We start from the raw sequence: 10,892 nt of genomic DNA on the forward strand, positions 1-10,892 counted from the left end.
TACTCCTATGTGGGGCATAAATTGTGTCGTGTAGACATGTTAAAGTCAGTCTAGAGTAGGCTGTACTAGTTTGAGGTTAACCCGATTTGAAACCTCCAGTTTAAGGTGAACCTGTTGTGAAGCCTCCGTTAGTGAGATCTGGTACACTCAAGGGTTGAGTGCGTCCGCCGAAAGTGAAGTAGACAAGTAGTCGAACCACTAAAAAAACAACTGTGTTTGAGATTGTTATTTTCTTTTATTGCATGTGTGATTTCCTTAAATGTTGTCATATTTGATTATCTGAGATTACACCTCACACAGAGTCACATCCATCATAAACTATTATTTGCATCTTGTTTATCTTTCATATAGTTTTATGACTAGATCCTCTATTTGGCTTGGAAGCCATTAGAGTAACTTTATAGAAATCCAGATGCATGCGTATTTTCTCAGGATAGGATTAATAAGATTTTAAATTACCATAAAATACTAAAAAGTCCTACTCACTCCCCTCTAGGACATATTGGCATATTCTCACTTCAACTAAAGCGATCATTATTGCAATTTCAATTGGTATCAGAGCGGGCCTCTCTTAAGGGCTTCACCGCATAGAGAGTGATCTTGACCAAAGTTGGTAATATGGTCAAAGGAGAGGGCTCATCGATCACTAAACCTCTAGTATTTGATAGATCAAATTATGCATACTGGAAGGCTAGAATGCATTACTTCCTGAGATCTTTAGATCATGAGGTTTGAGATATTGCTGAAAAAGGATATGTGCCACCAACTGATCAAATAATACTTGAAAATGACACAACTATCACTAAACCAAAAAGCTAAAGAAAAGCGGATAGCATTCGATAAAGAAAACCAAACTTCTAAGGCTAAAGCCATGAATGTTATCTATTGTGCTATGTCCCAAGAAGTCTTCAATTAAATTAGTATGTGTGGAACAGCCAAAGAAGCATGAGACTTGTTGGAAACAACCCATGAGGGAACAAGCACAGTAAAAAGGTCCAAATTATAACTCCTAACATTACAATTTGAAAGTCTCAAAATGGAAGAGCATGAGACCTTCATGGAGTTTTTCACGAAACTGAATATCATCTATAACTCCATGAGTGGACTAGGTGAAAAAGTTCTGGTCCTAAAAATCTGTAGGAAAATACTAAGATCATTACTAGAACGGTTTAATCCTAAGGTAACAACCATTGAAGAGTGTAGATACATAGATGAAATGAAAGTATAAAAACTAGTAGGTTCCCTACAAACATTTGAACTACACTTTAAACAAACCCCTAAATCCAAAACTACTGTCCTTAAAACTTCAAAGAATACAACAAATGAGGACATTGAAAGTGAAAGAGAGAATGAAGATGAAGAAGTGGCCTTGTTGGCACAACGGGTCAGAAAGTTCTTTAAGAAAAATCGTGGTCGTGCATTTAAAGGAAGACAGGTAGACAACAAAAATTCTACAGATAAAAGTGGTAAAAAGGCCAAGGAACCACAATGTTATACCTGTTGAAAGTTTGGGCATTGTCCACCAAATGCCCAAATAGGAAAACTAAAGGAAAAGCGATGGCAGCCACATGGGATGACATGGAAGAGTCAAACTTAGAATGGAGACTAGAAATCTCTAAAAATTCTTATGGTCTCTACTACCTTAAACATTCCTATCGAAACTGAGAACGTTGAAGAAGCACACGCTACTGAATCATTTCCATCGGATAATGAGGAAACTGAGAAGGAAGAAGAAAAAAAGGATAAATTACAGGATGCTTACAATCAACTTTACATTCATAGCATCAATATCCTTAAAAGACTTGGAATAACTGAAAATGAAAATAAATTGCTGCAAAAAGATCTGGATAAAATAGTGGAAATGCAACACCAATGGTTGAAAAATCTGCTACTTCAGGAAGTAAAACAAGAACTACTCCTGTTTGTCATTTATGTGCTGATTCTGGTCATTATAAGTTTGAATGCATGTCACCTAGGAGGACTCAACATAATTCTGGTCAAAATTATACTGGTAAATACAGACCAATCAGAAGAACAATACAAAATGTCAAGAGTCCACCTAGGAATATGGATAGAGGAAATGCATATCCAGCACCATCCAAAATGACTAACAGAATGAAGGAGTTATTGAATTAAGTGGCTAAATTAAACAAGAAAACTAATGAATTTGTGAGATAAGGAAACACAATTTAGGTGCCCAACTTGATTAAAGAAACAAAAACTACCACAATTAGAAACCTGTCACAAAATGGGTAGTGAAAGAAAAGAAAAATTACCTTGTTACTCACTCAAATCATATAACAGGCAATGATACTAAGTGGTACTTGGACAGCGGATGCTCAAGACATGTCACGGGTGACAAATCCCTTCTTTCAAACTATTCAGATCTTAATGATGGGATAGTCACCTATGGAGACGGAAGCACTGCTAAGGTAATTGGACATGGAATTATCAAAGGAATAAATATGCTAAAAAATGAGAATGCCTTTTGCATAAAAGGATTGACGCATAATCTTCTGAGCATTTCTCAAATATGTGATAATGAGCATGTGGTTACATTCAACAAACAGGAATGCGAAATCCTAGACCTATCAGGTAAACTAGCAATAAAGGGTTGTCGCACAAATAACCACTGCTATGTCATTAAAAGCAAAGGAAGGGCTGATCCATATGCTTAGAAACATTTGAGCATGGAAAAACATGTTCAGGTGATGCATCTGAACTGGATAGTTGATGAAAAGATGCAATTTTGATGAACTTCTAACGATATATCTGAGGTCCTTCACCTCAATCTTTTTGTATATAAACGTCTTGATGTTTATAATTTTGGATTGTACAATGCTTGTACAAATTTTGTTGTGTATACTGTTCAATATAAAGATATACTATATTATATATGGAAGATTGTCGAAATGCTGAAAAATGAAAGATATACATCTTCGATATGTCTGTCGATAAATAGTGTGGACTCTCGATTAAATCGACCAAGAATCGATGATATCGACACATCTTTGGAATTAAAAGAGTCACATGATCGAGAATATTATCGAAGATAGCTTTGATAACATCGAGTGGGGTATATCGATATCATTGAAAACAAGTTTGATGATATCGACGATTGCCACCCGATAAAAGGCGGACGAGCGCGAAAATTTCATTTCACTTCCAAAAGTCATTTTCTCTCCTATGCTCATGTCTCTTAGCCATTCTACACAAAGCTTCATCTGAGAATCCTATAAGGTCATCTAAATCCGGTAATACCCCTTCTATTTCCTTCCTCAAGATTACATCTTGTGCCTTTTGGGTAATTTTACATTTTTTAGAAAAGTTTTGTTTGTTAATCCCTAAATTCATCAAATCTCTCTCTTTGAGTACCAGTAAATGGGAAAGGACAAGGGAAAAATGTTTGGCCCTAGAGAATCTTCGAGATCCTCCAAGAAAAAGGTCCTTGATCCGAAGGAAAGGGCGAGGGCTCCTGAACATGGGACTCTTACATGCCAACGAACAAGATAGACGTCGCATGGTGGATCCCAACCAGAAGCACCGGCCCCTCCTCCTGCTAGGGTGAATCCGGCACTGGTCAAATACACTAGAAGAAAGCTCGTCCATGAAAGGAAGATAGATAGGGAGTGTCTAAAGCCATACAATCTGGAACCCCTGTTAGCCGCAATTGACTGGCTTCCTCTCCTCAACTTTGGCAGCCCGTGTCACTATGAAGGAACTTACAACTTCTTTGCTTCCAGTCACTCTCCGGTGGTTGAACCTCCATCTATCACTATTGTTGTTGATGGTGACGATGTAGAAATTACTCCTACATCTATTGCAAACATCTTTGGCCTCACTCTGTCTCCCTTCGGTCTCCCTGACATGGACCTTGAGAATGTTGAAACTCGATCCATGGTCACAAAATTTCTCTGCCATGATCATGATATTCCTTGGCATTAAGGCAATGCGCTAAAAGAAAAATTCATGAAACCGAGGTGTCATATTCTACATGGCATCTTCGCCTCCAACATATATCCTCGGAGTACCAATCATGCCGACCTTACAAGATTCATAGCCATGATAGTATATTTTGTAGCAACTGGGATCAAAATCTGTCTTCCTACTCTAATTGTTCATCAGTTAGTGTATGTTATTCACACTTCTCGAGATGTCCATTTACCCTATCCTTGGATTATTCACAATGTGTGCAATGCGATCGGTCTTCTGACAACAAAAGATCCGAAACTTCCTCTTCAACACTTCAACAAGAACAACATTAAAAGGATGCATTTAAAGTTCCACCGATTTCCCGAAGACCTAACTGAGGAAGCGATTCATGAAGGAGAATGTGGTGAAGGGGCTGCTCAAGTCGAAGGCGTTGGAATGGTCAAAGGTGACCCTCTCGCATCTCAATAAGCTCCGTCTCCATCCGACCCCAGGCATGCTAAAAGGTTCAAGCTACCTCAAGATCGGATTGGAGTGACACTGTGAGAAGTCACTCAGCTGAAGAAGTCAATGAATGTCAGGTTCACTATCCTAGAGCATTTGGAACATGGGGTGCAGCAGTCAGTGCAACAATTGGTGGATTTGATCACCTGCTGATGCGACGATACAGTGTCGTCTTCATTCGCCCCTCCACCATAGTGTTGTCATCTGGGAGCTGTCACATACACCCTATTCTCATCTCCGCGTATGGGCATGGTATCTTTTTGAATGCCCTACAATCGTATGAGTGTATGTGATAGATTACTAATTTACAAAGTCTGACAAGTTTTTTTTTTGTTTTGGTTGGGATATCCTTTGATTGAGGAACATACTTTCTTTTATGCCCATGATGGGCTAGATACTTGTGTTGTTACTTTGGGATGGCCGTTACAAAACTGCCAACCTTGGGCAGTACATATTTTGGATATTTTGTTTCATGGCTAATTCTAATTCATATTCACTACCCTGTTTATCTGGTATAATTACTAGTCTACCTTTAATGATGATATTAACTGAGAATGCCTCCTCCTGCATATTTCTTGATTGATTTATGATGTTTGATTCTTATCTTCATACTCTCGCTTGACCTAATATGCATACATGTTTTTATCTGTCTTACCTCTTATACATTTTATTTGGGTCTTGGTTCTCCCATATGCTTCAACTTCAGTCAATATCCATTGTTATGTTATCCTTTGCCAATGACTGACAAAAAGGGGGAGAACAAATTTACACATCGAAGGAAAATTGTGTGTGTGTAGCTGTTTGTGGATGGTGGTGCAGGTGTTAGGGGGAGCAGCTGCAAGAAGACAGGGGGAGATTGGTGTTAGGGGGAGCAGTTACTACTAATGAGTATGAACTAGATATCTTTGTAAAATTGTGTAAGGTTCATGTACACACAATTTAAGTTGTTAGTCTAGAAATTGTTCTAGGGTGTTTTGGGGTTTTGTCACGTAATTAACAAAGGGGGAGATTGAAAGTGCCCTGGTTTATCAATTAGCGTGAGTGTTGAGTCAGCTAGACAAAGGAGCCCCATAGGAAGATTGATCAAGTATCTGCCTTAACTGTATGTATGCCCGAACTCACCACAAGTAAAACTTAGCCTCACATCCCCTGTCCCAAAACACCAGGTATATAAAACCCTTAAAATTAAATAGAACATCCTAGGGTTTTTAGTTAGAAAACTTTTTCAGACTCAGGAAAATCTTTAAGTTTTCTACCTTTATCAATTTATTGACAAGTGGTTCGATGAAATCGAGCCCTGTTGTCGATGTCCTCGAAGCTCACTCGATCTTATCAAAATGAGGACCTAAGATGTCCAACAACCACAAAGATATCTGGATTGAATTATTGATGAATTGATGGAATCATCGATATCATTGAAAATTGAATCTAGTCTATTGTGTCCAAAGTACTACTAAGGCAAATTATGTAATCCTCAATATATCGAAGGGCTCCTCGATATCCTCAAAATTTAAATATCGATGATATCGGAAGACCTTCGATGATATTGGATTGGGACACGAATTTATCCAGCAAGTCTTCAGGTTAATCCTTCTTAGATCGACGGTCACTCGATAAAATTGATATGCAAATATTGATCATATCGAGGCAGGGTCGATGTCATTGAACGTGGACATAAACTATCCAGCAAGCATAATAGAAAAATTCCTTGGAATTATCGATGAATCAACATTGTCCTCGATATCATCGATATTCAAATTCCGATGATATCGAGTGATGCTTGATCATATCTTACCTAAAATATTTCAAAGGTAAGTGCTCTCACACTTTCAAATGTCGAGGAATCAAACCTTGTGTCGATGAAATCGGAGTTCAAAATCTGATGACATCGATGCATGTTTGATTTCCTCGACCAGTTGGCAAAAGGTTTCAAAAGCGTTTGACAGTTGTGTTCATGTCATCGAGTGGCCAGTCGATGCTATCGAGAGTATATGCTTGATGATATCGACCCTGCTCGATGATATCGAACTCTATTAAAAATGTGACCGTTTTATATCTGTTGGAACCTTTTACCTATTTAATGAGAGCTTGCCCTTAGTTGTTGGTAGAAAAAATAGAGAGTGCTTTTGTGTGTTTAACCCCAAATAATATACCTTAAGCCTTTTCTCTCATGGAAGTTCATCCTCCAATCCACCCTCACCATTGACATTCAATAAAGTGGACTGGAGAATGAACCTCCACATTCAAGGATCCTACAACTACTATCTTAATGGCAAATCATTAAGCTGGGATGCCTTGAATGCATAGATGGTTGGAATCACTCTGTCTCCTTTATAGGGAAACATTTAAGAGAGCAGGATTCCATCATAACCTTGACCCAACCCATCACCTTATACTGGTACATCATCTAAGTTGCGGTTCAAGGAAGCTGAAGATTCTTTATCATCAAAGGAGGAGATCTTCATCAATGTGTTGAATGGGGCTCATCTACTTATTTGTAAGTCATTAGAGTCCAGAGGGCCCTTGTGATCATTCCTTCTATAGGATTGGGTCTAAGGTGTTTCTCAACCCTTTTAAGTCCTCATAGGAGGCCTCCGATGGGAGTGTACGTGGTGGGTGCTTTGTGTTGACCCTTACTCTGTGGAGAGCATAAACTCTTGGGTCCTTGTGTAGGTCCTTGACCTGTGTGGTTTAAGACTTGGGTGTTGTGTGTTGACCCTTGCTCATGGGAGCATAAACTGGTGAGGTTCCTTGTGTGGATCCTTGGCCTGTGTGGCCTAAAATTTGGGTACTGTGTGTTGACCCTTGCTCCTATGTGAGGCATAAACTGTGTTTTGTAGACATGTTAGAGTCACCCTAGAGTAGGTTATACTGGTTTGAGGTGAACCTGATTTGAATCCTCCGGTTTGAGGTGAACCTGTTGTGAAAGCTCCGTTAGTGAGATCTGGTACACTCAAGGGTTGAGTGCGTCCACCGAAAGTAGAGTAGACAAGTAGTCGAACCACTATAAAAATAACTGTGTTTGAGATTGTTATTTTCATCTATTGTTTGTGTGATCCCCGAGAATACACATTACTTTGACCCATGAGCTTACACGTTACTGAGAAAATGATGAATGGAGTAGATCCCCGAGAATATCATCAGAAGTGGGCCCCACATATTTTTTAAAGAAAGCATCCAAACAGTTCCCTTCCGGTAAAAAACGTCCAGTGACGGACATGCTTACTACTGGGTTTTGACAGTGGGCCCCACCCATCATCACTTTTCATGATTTGGACCATCCAATATGTCCCATAGAGCGACAACAACCCATGCCTAGGTGGCATAATTGCACAAGATCGCAAAGATTGGTTTTTAGCCCTTCAAACACAATTCGAATGATAGTCTATAAAGCTCAATGGGCCACGTCCACACAAAACCAAAACCATCCATATTCGGTTGAAATTTCGACACGCATTCAATGGATGGACTGGATTTCCAAGCCAGCATTGACCAGGGGCCCCACAATTGACGCAAATCAGATTTTTCTACAAATCGGTTGAAATTTCGACACTCAATCAATGGGCCGCCCTTCCATCAGAAACCCGCACTGCCTTTTCTCTCGCTCGCAGCAAACCTCCCCATGAAAACCCATCTCTCAATCTCTCTCTCCATCTCTCGCTCGTACTCAGCCGCTTCATCTCCCTCGCTCTCTCTCCATCTCCCTCACGTGCTCAGCCTCTCTCTCTCTCTCTCTCCCTCTCTCCTCAGAGCTCGGCAACCCTATTTTCGGCGTGGACTCGTGATCGGGGCTCCAACTCAAACAGGAACTCGTTCTCTTCCTTAAAGCTCAAAAGGTAAAGACCCTAACCCATTTTGAAGGTGGTCCCTAATCCCATCTTTAATTTGGGAATTTTGGTACCCTAATCCCAAATCGAATTTGGTGGTTTTGAAATTAGGGATTTGGGTACCCAAATCCCACTTCGAATTTGGGGATTATGGTACCCTAATCACATTTCAAATTTGGGGGTTTTGAAATTGGGGATTTTGTACACCCGGCCTGGTGGATATTGAATCACTATTGTTTTTCTATGGTATGGTCCACCTGAGATTTATATTCCTCTCATTTATATTCCTATGGTATAACACATGTAGAGAAGGGCATTACTCGAAAATCTCTGTTGGAGTTGTTACTGCTATTGTTACTGTTACTGCTCAAACTTCAAGTGTGGGCTATCAAGAACATGAGATTTACAGTGGATAGAATTGAATTGTGCTGGTATTGGCAATGTGTTGCAAAAAAAAATAATAATTGTATGGTGTTCAAATGATAATTTGAACCTTGACTACAACTGACTATTTTCAATATCAACAATGCTTTCAGTACAAACCTCTTGTTTTCATTGATGGGTTGTCTTGATTTCTATTATTTAGTTAAATTTAGATGATGGATTTTTCATTTATTTCCTTATCTGAAATGGGTTCTCTTTAATTTTCTCCTTTAACCTTTTTTTTGTCTTTTATTTGATATTTTCTTTTCTAAATATTTTTTATTTGGATTTTTATTCTAATTTTGGTTTTTTATTGTGAGATTTTTTATCTGGGTTTTTTTCTTTAATATATATTTATGTAGGAAAAATAGTGATAGAATCTTAGGCTCTGCTTGACTCTTCCGCTGTACACATGTCATAGTTTTATGACAATCCAAACTGTCCAAATAGCTGACCCAATTGTGATGTATTTGGAATTTCGAATTTGCCACCGTATTTGGCAGTGATTATTATGTGGTATTTTTTTTAAAATTATTATTTTCAATAATGTTTCTAGTCCAACTAGTTGAACCATTAGTCATTTTCCACCTAGTGAGTTACTCCCAACTGAGCATGTTTGTGCGACATCCAACCTTCCAATAGGTTGGGTCCACCATGAGGATAGTCTTGCATAACAATCAGTCCCATCTACTCATTAGGTGGGTCAGACTAGCAACAATGTTTATTCATTAATAAATAATAAAATATGATTATTTATTTATTTTCAAGGATATAAGCCATAATAACTTTGTTAATTGGCTCCCACCATAGGTGGGGAATTTGTCAACTACAACAACTGTAAGTGTAACGACCTTGGAATTTTTGTGCTAATCTTTCCTTAAGTAGTTGTTTTTGGGATAATTAGCGCTATACTCGATTGCTTGTGAAATTCGCATCAATCACTTTAAATTGTATCTGCATGGCTCTAAACTTGTAGATTAGTTAGCGCTACGTTACTCTGAAATCTGGGATCCATCGCTAAATCCAGTTGTTCTGGAGAATTTTTGGAAGATCTGGATCGGACCTGGACCGCACGTCGAAAGTCCGATGGCGATGATCTTAGGCTGTTGCGGTCACCGAGTTGGGCTTGACCATCACCTCGAAAATCAAGTCCATGTGATGTTCTGGGTCGATTTGCTTGAGCTCGGAGTGAAGAGTGTGAGAACGGTTGGAATTTAATAAGCTTTTATGAAATCTGAGTCGTGTCGCTTGCGCGACGATTTTAAGCTATCTGACCGTTGGATTCTGACCCAATTTCACCCTCTGATCAGGATAGTTGGCCCAGGCATATCCTAGTGCTTGTGGACCTGATCGAGATTCCGTGACCGTTGAATTGAGTGTGGTCCGCCACGGCTGATCTGAAGAGCCGGTCGGTACGAAAACTCAGCTTGACCTAGATCCATGGTCAGTGAGCTTAAGTCCGACCTTTCATGGTTATAGGCCCACCAGAAGTGCTTCGTTGGATCGAGAAAGGCATGCTTTGGTTATAACTTAAGTATACCTTGTCCCTAGGGACACTATATTCGTGCTGTCGGCCTACATTGATTGGTGACGAGCCCTTTGTAGTGACCTCGAGCATACCTAGATACCGTAAGGAGGTGACAAGCCGAATTGTGGTAGTAAAGGCATGAAAGGCGTGCATTGATTGGTGACGAGCCCTTTGCTACGACCTCAAACATATGATCGTATGAGATGTCTAGGATTGATGACCCTAGTATGGATCACTGTTTGGATGGTGACATGAGGAAGGTATCTTAGCTTCCCAATCCTGCTGTGTGAAATGGACTAATAACAACTTGGTAATTATATCTATGCACCGCATTTGCATGTGCTTTGTAGATGTGGCGCACTTTGAGGCGATGTCATACGTAACGTAAGATGAAGACGCTGAGGGTGTACGCGTGAGGGCACGCATCATATTGCATACATCCTTGCATTAACAAGAGTACTTAGGATTTATTTAATTGTCCTGCTTTATCATTACTGTTTGATTGAACTGATAACATGTTAACTAGTGCCTTATTGTTCCACTGAGTTGATCACTCACTCCCACGTTTCTGGGGCGGTGTTAAACACCCACCAGACTCTGTCTTAGGCTCTGATGTTGCAGATGTGGATGCGACTTCTGAGGCAGAGCGGGAGCTGGATGATGACGAGGCTGCCTTCTCT

This window comes from Magnolia sinica, chromosome 4 (genome assembly GCF_029962835.1).
Source record: "Magnolia sinica isolate HGM2019 chromosome 4, MsV1, whole genome shotgun sequence".
Taxonomy (NCBI): Eukaryota; Viridiplantae; Streptophyta; class Magnoliopsida; order Magnoliales; family Magnoliaceae; genus Magnolia; species Magnolia sinica.